Source organism: Camellia sinensis, chromosome 4 (assembly GCF_055761805.1).
Source record: "Camellia sinensis isolate YWXY chromosome 4, ASM5576180v1, whole genome shotgun sequence".
NCBI classification, from domain to species: Eukaryota; Viridiplantae; Streptophyta; class Magnoliopsida; order Ericales; family Theaceae; genus Camellia; species Camellia sinensis.
Window position 1 is genome coordinate 12,467,789 of NC_138964.1, and position 13,048 is coordinate 12,480,836.

The window sequence follows — 13,048 nt, forward strand, 5'->3', positions numbered from 1 at the left end:
CCAACACCGATCCAGAACCATGTTCATGTACCAATCAATCATGGAGAAAAATCGAAAAAATTTAACGGTACCGAGTTTAAGAGATGGCAGCAGAAGATGCTGTTCTATCTTACAACTCTTAATTTGGCCCGGTTTCTCCATGAAGAGGCTCCAGCACTTAAAGAGGGTGAAAGTGATCGGCAAGTTGTTACCGCTGTAGATGCTTGGAAAAATTCAGATTTCCTGTGTAGAAACTACATCCTCAATGGCCTTGAAAACATGCTGTATAATGTATACAGTCCTTTGAAGTCAGCAAAAGAATTGTGGGATTCCTTGGAGAAGAAATACAAGGCAGAGGATGCCGGCACGAAGAAATTTGTTGTCGGTAAATTTCTGGACTTTGTTATGGTAGACTCCCAAACGGTAATATCTCAAGTTCAAAGTTTTCAGATAATTTTGCATGATATTCATTCAGAAGGTATGTCTCTTAGCGAGTCTTTCCAAGTCGCTGCTTTAGTGGAAAAGTTACCACCAGCTTGGAAAGATTTCAAAAATTATTTAAAACATAAACGCAAAGAGATGACCATGGATGAACTTATTGTAAAACTGAGAATTGAGGAAGATAACCGAAAGGCTGAAAAGAGGAATGGGAAAAATCCCATTGAGTCCAAGGCTAATGTGGTTCAACAAGTTCATAAACCACATAACAAAAAGAGGAAGTTTACTGGAGATGGTCCTAAACAAGGCGACAACAATGGTAACAAGAAGTTCAAAGGAAAATGTTATAACTATGGCAAGACTGGACATCGAGTTTCTGACTGCCGCCGCCCTAAGAAGGATCATGGAAGTACAAGTAAGAAGACCACCAATCAGGCCAATGTAACAGAATTAGATTACATCTCTGACGGAGTGAATGACATCAACCTCTCTGCTGTGGTGTCTGAGGCTAACTTGGTTGGAAATCCCAAAGAGTGGTGGGTTGACACTGGAGCAACTCGTCATATTTGTGCGGACAAGAAGATGTTCACTACCTACAATGAGGCTGTAAATGGTGAACAACTTTTCATGGGAAATTCTTCTACTTCTACTGTGGCTGGACAAGGAAAAGTTATCTTGAAGATGACATCAGGGAAATAATTGACTCTCAACAACGTACTGCATGTACCTGACATCCGAAAGAATCTAGTTTCTGGTTCTTTGTTAAGTAAAAATGGTTTTAGGCTTGTCTTTGAGTCTGATAAATTTGTATTAACAAAGAGTGATATGTATGTTGGTAAGGGATACATGAGTGATGGTCTCTTTAAGTTGAATGTAATGACAGTTGTACCGAAAGTTGCTATGAATAAGAATAACACATCTTTTGTTTATATTCTTGAGTCAAATTTATGGCATGGTAGATTAGGACATGTGAATTTTGATACTTTGCGTAGATTAATTGGTTTAGATTATATACCAAAGTTTGAAATTAATCCTAATCATAAATGTGAAATTTGTGTAGAAGCGAAACTAACTAAGGCTCCATTTAAATCGGTTGAAAGAAAAACCGAACCTCTAGAATTAATTCATACTGATGTATGTGATCTAAAATTTATTCAAACCAGAGGAGGCAAAAAGTATTTCATAACTTTTATCGATGATTGCACAAGATATTGTTATGTTTATTTACTTAGAAGTAAAGATGAAGCCTTAGAAATGTTTAAATTTTACAAAACAGAAGTTGAAAATCAACTTGGTAAAACCATTAAAATGGTTAGAAGTGATAGGGGTGGTGAATATGATGCACCATTAAATGAATTTTGTGCACAACATGGCATTATTCACCAAACTACAGCACTTTATTCTCCACAGCAAAATGGAATTGCTGAAAGGAAGAATAGAACCCTAAAAGAAATGATGAATGCCATGTTACTAAGTTCAGGCTTACCCCAAAACTTGTGGGGGGAAGCAATATTGTCTACTAATTATGTTCTTAATAAAATACCCCGCAAGAAAACCAAAAGCATTCCTTATGAATTGTGGAAAGGTCGACCACCTTCCTACAAATACTTAAAAGTGTGGGGGTGTTTGGCGAAAGTTGAAGTTCCTGTTCCTAAAAAGACAAAGATTGGACCAAAAACAGTAGACTGTGTGTTTATTGGTTATGCTCAGAATAGTAGTGCATATCGGTTTTTGACTTATAAATCAAAAATACCTGATATAAATGTGAACACTATTATAGAGTCAAGGAATGCTGTGTTTTTTGAACATGTCTTTCCTTACAAGAAAGGACAAGAATTAAGTTCACAGAAAAGAACTTATGATTGTACACAAAGTCAAGAGACTAATGACAATCAAACACAAGAGACTAGTAATAATCTCGACTAACAAGATTTAACTGATGATGAACCAAGACGAAGTAAGAGAGCGAGAATATCAAAATCCTTTGGTCCAGATTTTCTGACGTACCTGTTAGAAAATGAACCTCAAAGCTTTAAGGCAGTAATGACAGGTCCTGAAGCACCTTTGTGGAAAGAGGCGGTTAATAATGAAATTAAATCCATTATGCAAAATCATACTTGGGAATTGGTGGATCTTCTACCATGTTCTAAACCTCTTGGATATAAATGGATATTCAAGAGAAAAATGAAAGCAGGTGGTTCAATTGACAAGTATAAAGTAAGACTTGTAGTTAAAGGTTACAGACAAAAGGAAGGTCTGGGCTATTTTGATACATATTCCCCTATGACAAGAATAACATCCATTCCCATGCTTATTTCCATAGCAGCGTTGTTTAATTTAGAAATACATCAAATGGATGTTAAGACAGCTTTCTTAAACGGTGATCTAAATGAAGAGATCTATATGGAGCAACCCGAAGGGTTTGTAGTATCAGGGCAAGAAAAGAAAGTTTGTCGAATTGTAAAATCCCTTTATGGATTAAAACAAGCACCTAAGCAATGGCATGAAAAATTTGATCATGCAATGCTTACTAATGGGTTTAAGATAAACGAATGTGGCAAATGCGTCTATGTTAAAAACACTGACCAAGGATATGTCATAGTTTGTCTTTATGTGGATGACATGCTTATCATTGAAAGCAGTCAAAACATGATCAAATCAACTAAGCAAATGCTTAACAAAAGATTTGATATGAAAGATATGGGGGTCGCAGATATTATATTAGGAATGAAAATTACTAAAACATCTGACGGATATGCATTATCTCAATCACATTATATTGAGAAAATTCTTGATAAATTTATCAAGAATGATATGAATTTAGCTAGAACACCTGTAAACGTCAACCTTTATTTATCAAAAAATAAAGGTGATGCAGTGTCTCAGTTAAAATACTCCCAAATCATTGGAAGCCCAATGTACCTAATGAATTGTACTCATCCTAATATAGCCTATGCTATCAGTAAATTGAGTAGGTACACTAGTAACCCCGGAGAAGACCATTGGAAAGCGATCATTCGGGTTCTTAGATATCTAAGATTCACCCGTGATCATGGTTTGAACTTTACTCGATATCCAGCAGTATTTGAAGGCTATTGTGATGTAAATTGGATATCGGATACTAAAGATTCAAAATCCACAAGTGGGTATGTCTTTACTCTAGGAGGTGCTGCTGTTTCTTGGAAATCCACGAAACAAACATGCATCGCACGATCCACAATAGAATCCGAGTTCATTGCTTTGGACAAAGCAGGAGAAGAAGCAGAATGGCTTCGTCACTTCTTAGAAGATATTCCAATGTGGCCAAAACCTGTGCCAGCTATTTGCATTCATTGTGATAGTCAATCTGCAATAGGCAGGGCACAAAATCATACGTATAACGGTAAGTTACGACATGTTCGTCGTCGACATAATACCGTTAGGCAGTTGTTGTCAAATGGAATAATCTCTATAGATTATATAAAATCTAAAGAGAATATTGTGGATCCATTAACAAAAGGTTTGACAAAAGACCTAGTGTATAGTTCATCGAAGGGGATGGAATTAAAGCCTATTACATAAAAGTCGTCATAATGGTAACCCTACTTATATGACCGGAGATCCCAAGAACTAAGTTCAAAGGGACAACTAAGTTATGTATGGCTCGCCAGAAATCACCAAGGGATTAAAAATTCCCTACCCACTCCTATGATGAGAGTGATATCTGCAACATATGTTGTATGCAAGGGTATAAGGATAAGCTTTGCTTTTAATGATTACTTATATCTTGATTGAGTCATAAATCAAGACGAGTATAAGGAGATACTCACAATAAGAATCACCTATATGAGTGTTGAATTGGGGCCGGTTCTATGAGAATAAAGAGGCTAAATTCTCTAGAAACACTTATGAAAACCAGGCGCGTTCAAGGCCAAACTGAACACAACAGTGAGAACCACGATGTGTTAGAAGATATTTTGTGTGAAATCTATTGTCTTGGCTTACACAAACGGCTGAACAATTCAAGGCATCGCGTCCATTGGTTAGCCAGTAAGTCCGATAGGTTATCACTAGGAAAGGTTCAAGGCCGAAAGCTACCTATCCTGATGCAAGATATTTTCGACTTATACTCTTTCGATAAAGTCTGCATAGTGTTGCATTTCCGTTGTCATCAAATTCCATTCATGTGGGGGATTATTGGAAATGGTTATAAAATTCTGGGTAAAACCAGAATTTTTTCCTAAGTTTGGTCTATTTTTTAGGTGGGCCCCGTGCGTCGATTTACGCGGGTCAAAGTGGTAACGCGTTCTATGCCGCGTTGTGATTCACGTAGTATATTTGGTTGCTCAAAATCATTACCGAGTGAATGGGAAATTGAAGCCAAAGTGTGCTCCATGGAGATGGAGTTTTGGTGGAAATTCCTTAAGGTTGTAAAATGGCTTGTCCCACATTGATTTGGTGGGAGGTTTTGAATGCGTTTATAAGGCTTGGGTTTGGTACTTGGGGTGTGCCCCAAGGGGTACCCAAGTGTTTTAGAGGGAGAGGTTATGGGCAAAATAGGCTAGACCCATTAGAACCAAAAATCACCACACACGTGCGCGCGCGCGCCGCCGCCGTCCGTCCGGTCGGGCGGGCTGGGCCTGGGCGCGGGTGCGTGGTGTGAGGTTGGGTTGGGCTTGTTCGGCCCAACACTAATCTTTTTAGGCCAAAAACATTTGAATTTAATTTTATTTTTTGGTAAAATAAAATCCATAATTCAAAATTAAACTGGTTTGGTTTTATTGTACATCCAAACAGGGCCCTTCTCGAAATAAACCAGTCTGGTATTATTGTACACCCAAACAAGGCCCTTCCCGTTTTATTATCTGTTTGAAATATAACCTAACAGATTCAAATCTGTTTGAATTCAAAACCAACAGGTTTCATACCTGTTCAATTCAAAACCAACAGCCACCTTTACATCTATAAATAGGCTAGCCTCCCATTTGGATTTTACACCAATTTTTTTCGTACTCCATCCTCTGCTATAAATCTCTGCATCTTGCTGCATTTATTTTCTGAAAGAAAGAGTGTAAACACTTATTGTGTTCATAAGGCAAACAATTTGTAGTGCTACTATTGTTTGTAGTAGATCATTTCATCTTGGGAGATAGACGTCCAAATTCTGAAAGCATCGTGGAGAGGACGAATCTATCTTAAGGACACAGTGTCAAACACTGGACTTGATCAGATTATAATTCGAAGAAATTAAATCAAGTAAGTTATTTAATTTATTTTCAGTGTTTTATTATTTATTTAAATCAGATTTTAATTTTGTTTTTGTAACAAAATAAAAGCTGTTTTTATTTTTTTATTTTTATTTCGAGTTTGATTTTTGTAATCAAACAAATTCTCTCATTTCCTTTATTTCTTTTTATTCTGGTTGTTATTTAGTACACAACAGAATTTAATAAATTTAAATACAGTGAAGATTGTCCTACAACAGTTACACCAACTTACCAAATGACATCTACACATACAGAATCCACAACAGAACAATGACCACATCACTAAAATCCCAATGTACTCCAAAGCCACATTACCATTCACATACAACAACAATACAATGTGAACCTCTAACATTATTGACCCAACATTACATATAAAAATAGACAACGAAGTCGGCAACACAATCAGAATATTTATCAAAGAAGTAAAATAAGGGCATTGAAACATATACCTGACGCCGCCACCAACGCAATAAGAAGTGTACACACACCGATTAGACGTCGGTAACATCAACCCAACGACGGAATGATGTAGTTTTTTATCCTAATCACTATATTGAGAGAAATGGTGTATTTCTAGGGTTTGAGAGGAACCGAACATTAAAATTGCCAACACAAAGATAAGGTTTAACGTTGCCACAAATCAAATAAACAACAAACAGAGCAGTCTATACCCATTAACATCGGGAATTCATAATATTTCCATCTTGTCTCTTTCGTTTTGATTGGGATGGAAGGAAACCAAAAAAGACTACAGTAAGCTTTTTGGGCACAAACGTAACTTTCACATCATCAAATCCCTAATTTACCCATAACATTTGGGACAATACGCACTAACACCATGTACAAAAACGTTAGTACAACTCAAATGAACTTACCAGTGCATAAAATAAAAGATAGGATTAAATGGTTCAAAATTTATGATTTGCGATTTTGTTAGTGTATTACCCTAAAATCTAATACATTTTCATATTATTTTTTTTTTGGTATTCAATGAATTTTTTTTAATTAAATTTACATTAGGTGCATTTAAAAATAAAAAATATATATTAAAAAAATTTATTAGAAATAAAAAAATCCAAATTAAAAATTAAAAAAATATTTGTTTAAATTCAAAAATTATATAACTTGATTGTATTTGTCCCAATACAATTTTAATATTAAAAAAAAATTAAGAGAGTATTGATAGGGTCGAATAAATTATAGGAACAAGTAGATCAAAACTATCAGATTTAGAATAAAATATGAAATTATACCACTAAAATAACTAAATTTAAAATAAAAAAAGGTAAATTAAAATTACACTCCCTAAGATTCCCTTAAAATATAAATTGTCTTCTGTGATTTTCAAAATTACAAATACCTTTTTGTCAAAATTTATTATTTAACAGAATTTATAGAACAATAAAATTTTTAACTACTCTCTTATACAATAATAAAATTACAAAAAAATAATTAATTGAAATATGTTTATGTTATCACTAAAAAATATTGATTAATTTACTGATTTATGAATAAAATTAATCATTTATTAAGCGATTAAAAATTTAAAAAGATAAGATATAATTTTTTAAACTATAAAAGTAATAAAAAAAATGATTGAGAGCTTTAAAAAATAAGCTCTAGAGGGCTCTAATTGTGATGGGTCCTACTGTGATGTGATATTTTGAAAAAATTCTATTTCCACACACCTACATATCTCAATGCATATTATTTCTTAGTACACACACTTATTAATTTAATTATTAATTATTTTTCTCAATCCACAGAATAAATATTCAGTTTTACCTTTAACTCATACGATTGTACACACACTAACTCCTTCTTCCACACACTTGTTAAGTATACCACTCGGTTCCAGACTTGTTGAGAAATTCAAGAGCTCTCTGGCACTACAGGAGCACAACCTCCAAGGCCTCTGAGAGAGGAGATTTGGACCGGACTGTAAGGCCGAGCTACGATAATGCAGGTTGGTCAAATCTCATGGTGCCGAGCTGTGTTCTCAGTTGGCGCAGCCCCCGACCTGTCGTATACATCCGAAGGGATTGGTCGACCAGACATGGATTGAGGCTTGACCGAGCTATGACTGGGAAGGCATTCGGCTGGACGCGCAGTGATTTAAGGTGACCGAGCTAAATCAGCCCGGGATAGACTAAGGGCAAGGCGAGGGTCGGCATGCCTCTAACCCGTCAGCCGAGATGGCCCAGCTTCATATAACCAAGAATGAAGGTAGAACAGGGAAAGGCCCGCATGTCTCGCGGCCGGTCAACCTGGACTGACCGGTCCTACGTAGCTTGGCCATGAGCATTGCACCCTTGCCCCTTGCCAAGGGACAGGTCGGCGATACATAGCTCGGTTGTGCTGTCTGTGGTAGCAATTCTCCACAAAAGCGATAGGTCGGTCGCGGTACTCCAATTGAGTGTGCCACTTGGGCCGATGGCGTGAGGGAGAGGAAATCTGCTCCAAGCACGTGTCAATACCGTTTGGCAGTTATGCGTGTACTGGTTGAAGGATTAGGCCTTACACGCGTAAGGTGGTGAGAGGCGAGCACTGCCACCTGTCCAGGAAAGGACAACAGAGGTAGTGCGCGCACAATCCTGAGGCTGCATGGCCAGCCTAGAAATAGGAGCGGAAGATGAACGTTAGAAGTAAGCAACTTGCGCCATCAGAAACACTTTCTCTCTCTCTAACAGCCTTCTTCTTCCTCAAGTGATCTGACTTGATCGTCAAAGGGTCTATCCGGCACACCACCACCGGGCAGCTCACCGTTCTCTATGTTGCCAGGTAAGACGCCGTCACGTGAAGCTTGGAGTCCAAGGAGCACAGAAAGCAGAGGATATTTCGTTCTCGTACAATTGGCGCTGTCTGTGGGAAGTCTTTGATACCCAAACCTTGCCCTTCAAGCTTCTTCGACCATTTCCATGGCCAACAACGACGAAACTCTGCTGTCCGTCGTCAATGGCGTCACACCAGAGTCTGTCCGACGGAGAGAAGGCCCCCCGAATATTCCAGTCATGGCGGGCCGAGAGACTTGTTCGCGAGGAGCGCGAGACAAGCGCGGGAGGAGTACTGATCGTTCGAAGAGTCCAGAGAGCCGTCGGCGGGGGGGGAACCCAGTGCGCAATGCTTGGAGCACAAACTCAAAGACCAAGACGCCCTCATTCGCAAGATGGCGGCTGAGATGGAGATGCTGAAACGCCAGATTAAGGGGAAGGGTGTTGCTGGAGAGGGCAACCTCAGTGAGCGCACCCCGTCCCCTCGTTCCAGCAGTCACCGCCAGGAGAGGACTCACTCCTTCTCGATCACCAGAAACTATGGGGTTGGAGACTCCGACCCAAGAGAGGGCAGATCCCTCACTCGCAACAGCACCTATCACCTCGCGTGCCCGTCGTCGACGTCGCGATACTCTTTCCCTACCCGTTTCAGAGATCTGAGGGATGTGTTGGAGGAGAGGGCGCGCCATCGAGGAGCTCAGAGAGTGCCGGCGTTGCAGAGGTTGAGCACCCAAGTTCGTTGTAACGAGGAAGTGGCGATGTCGGGGCCCAGGGTGATAGCCTCTGCGCCAGTGGACAAAGAGCTAGCGAGACTTACCGCTACGCTGCTGTCTCCAGAAATCAAGAGTACGCCACTCCTCGCCGGATTCCACCAGTCTAAGTTCACCTTGTATGACGGCAAGACGGATCCGTACATGCACGTGAGTCATTACCAGCAAGTAATGGCTGGACACCGGCGCAACGACGCCTTGATGTGCCTCATATTCCCAGCAAGCTTGGGAGAACTGGGCTTGAAGTGGTTCGAAAGGCTCCTGGAGGGGAGTATTAAGGGGTAGCAGCAACTAACGGAAGCCTTCGTCACCAGATTCAAAACCAATACTCGAACACCGAAGGAAGTTAACCATCTCCTGGGCATCAAGATGGAATCTGGAGGTTCGTTAAAGACATACAACGCAAGGTACTGGGAAACCTACAACGAGATCCTCGACTGCCCTACCAATCTGGCGATCACTCAGTACAAACGGGGTCTCCCAGTCGGACATAAGTTGCGAGATTCGCTCACGATGCACCAGCCCACAACCATGGAGTCCTTGATGCAGTGGATCAATGAGCACATTCATGTGGAGGATGATGTCGCCTCGGCGATCGAGAAGGCTAATCCGGTCGCGGTGGACGGGTGGCGGGGAAGGTTCACTTGGTTGGGCAGGAGGATGACCGCCCAAACGACCGGTCAAAAGATCAACGTCGTGGCTCAAACCGCAATGATAGAAACAGAGGTCGTAGAAACGACCGAGCTGACGCCCCCCGTGATGCAGAGGGGGATGCCAAGAGAAAATTGAAGGCGCGGACCGAAATCACCATGGTCTTTAAAATCTTTATTTATCGCATCTTGAGTGAGATACGAGGTGAGCCTTTTGTCCGCTGGCCGGCCAAGTTGGGGAGTGCACAGAGAGGCTTCAACTCAAGGTTTCGATGCACCTTCCATGAAGAACAAGAGCACAAAAAATGAAGAACAAATATGAAGATACGGGAAACGGAAATAGAAAATGTAATGAAGGGATAGAGAACTCACCAAAAGCAGATGCGAAGCAAAGTAGGCCTCACGAGCTTGAGTACGGCTTCTACAGGAGCAAGAATGGACGAGTTTGGAGATGGAGGCTTGAAGGGAACGATTGGAAAGCTTGGGAGCTAGGGTTTTGCTTGGAAATAAAGTGAATAGTGAGGGTGCAAATGACCCTTCACTTGTGCATAAAAAAGAGGGAAAACCAAATGGCTGCGCCGTTTGAATTTTGCGCATGGAAGACAGCTAGGTTTTACGGTCCAATGGTGTGAGGCCACGTGGCACTGAGAGCGCAGCTGTCAGTACGGCTGTACGACCCTTGACAAGACTGCTGAAGCAATGACTGACCAAATGAGATAGCTCGGTAACGGCTTCGAAGCCGATCACGCTCGGCTTGGCACTAGCGCAAATAGAGGACCGTTAGCTCAGCCATGGTGGTAACCCCAATCACGATTAGCTCGGATGGGATTAAGGGGCAATTGAGATGGGAGATTTGGACCGGACTGTAAGGCCGAGCTACGATAACGCAGGTTAGTCAAATCTCACGGTGTCGAGCTGTGTTCTCAGTTGGCGCGGCCCCCGACCTGTCGTGTACATCCGAAGGGATTGGTCGACCAGACATGGATTGAGTCCTGACCGAGCTATGACTGGGAAGGCATTCGGCTGGACGCGCAGTGATTTGAGGTGACCGAGCTAAATCAGCCCGGGATAGACTAAGGGCAAGGCGAGGGTCGGCATGCCTCTAACCCGTCAGCTGAGATGGCTCAGCTTCATATAACCAAGAATGAAGGTAGAACGGGGAAAGGCCGGCATGCCTCGCGGCCGGTCAACCAGGACTGACCGGTCCTACGCAGCTCGGCCATGAGCATCGCACCCTTGCCCCTTGCCAAGGGACAGGTCAGCGATACATAGCTCGGTTGTGTTGTCTGTGGTGGTAATTCTCCACAAAAGGGATAGGTCGGTCGCGGAACTCCGGTTAAGTGTGCCACCTGGGCCAATGGCGTGCGGGAGAGGAAATCTGCTCCAAACACGCGTCGATACCATTTGGCAGTTCTGCGTGTACTGGTTGGAGGATTAGGCCTTTACACGCGTAAGGTGGTGAGAGGCGAGCACTGCCACCTGTCCAGGAAAGGACAACAGAGGTAGTGCGCGCACAATCCTGAGGTTGCATGGCCAGCCTAGAAATAGGAGCGGAAGATGAACGTTACAGGTAAGCAACTTGCGCCATTTGAAACACACTCTCTCTCTCTAACAACCTTCTTCTTCCTCAAGTGATCTGACTTGATCGTCGGAGGGTCTATCCGGCACACCACCGCCGGGCAACTCACCGTTCTCTGTGTTGCCAGGTAAGACGCCGTCACATGAAGCTTGGAGTCCAAGGAGTACGGGAAGTAGAGGATATTTCTTCCCCGTACAGCCTCTTTCTTAATGCGAAGCCGATCCTTATCCTACTCAGCAATGACCTCCATAACCCTAATAATATATACAAATATATGTATGTAAAAATATATAGTACAGAATGAAACACAGGGAAACCTCTTTCTCACTCATTTTTTGTTTTTATTTTTGTTTTTTTGCTCAAACCCTAGAGAGAGAAGATTGTTGTACTGTTTTGTTTTCATCATTTATAAGCTTGTTTTGTTTCGGAGGTGTGAAGGACATGTGGTTTTGTGTTTATTTTTTGATTTTTTGTTTTCATATAGTGTTTTTGTTTTGTTCGGCGATGGAACAAGTGAGAGTAGGTATTTGATTGTGAAAGCTATAGAAATCTCATATAATGTAATAATTTGGCATTAGCTGTCCGACTAAAAATTACAAAAGGAAAAAAAAAAAAAAAAAAAAAAAAGAAGAAGTTATGTACGAAAAAATTAATATTTTCATTACTAATAGAGTATAAACCTAGATATTAAAGCAATATGATAATTGCTATGAGAGTATTACTTTGCAAGCAATAGATGAGTATAGAGTGTGTAGTAAGCAAATTGAAAATAATGGAAAAACTAGAGTTTAGTTTTTTTTTTACTCAAAATGTGTATATTGAGATTTTTTTATTTTTAAAAGATGTGTACACATAATATTTTTATATAATATTATGGGTATTAGTAGATGTTCATTATGGTCATTTTAATTTAGAATATAATTATCATTAAAATAATATTTCATTAAGTGTGTGTACTTCACTAATTAAGTGTATGAAAATAAATTTTTTTGATATTTTATGTTTGAATTTTTTTTTTTTAATCTTACTACATAAATAGAATTCTCTTTAGAATCTTACTATTAGACGTTTATATCATCACTCAAATTAATATATATTTTTAATAAACGTTAGAAAATATATTTATAATTTATTCAAGTAAAAAAATCACACACGAAATCTTAACGTGTAACAAAACCAGCATTAAAGTCATGATAAAGAAAAATGACTTAAAAAAAAATAAAAAGGAAAAAGGAGTGTAGACGGGTGTACCCGAGGTCACGCCGCATTACATAGAAGACTGCAAAATAATAATAAAATAAAATTATATTATATTATGGAGTGAGTGCCACGTCATTGATTTTTCGTCATCATCACTTATGACTGCCACGTGTTGTTGTGACATAATCAAAAGATAAAGTCGTGACCTCACAAAGATAAAGAATAAGGACCAAGACCAATGGATAATTGGATGGATGACTCCAAAAAGTAGACACAGAAGTGAATTTCCAAGATGCTTTCTTCTTCATTGGATCATAATAAAATAAAATAAAATAAATAGTACAACATTCCTTGCTCAAAGTATTTGTTCAATATTTTTTGAGAAATTTCCACGCTAATTGTTTATAAATAT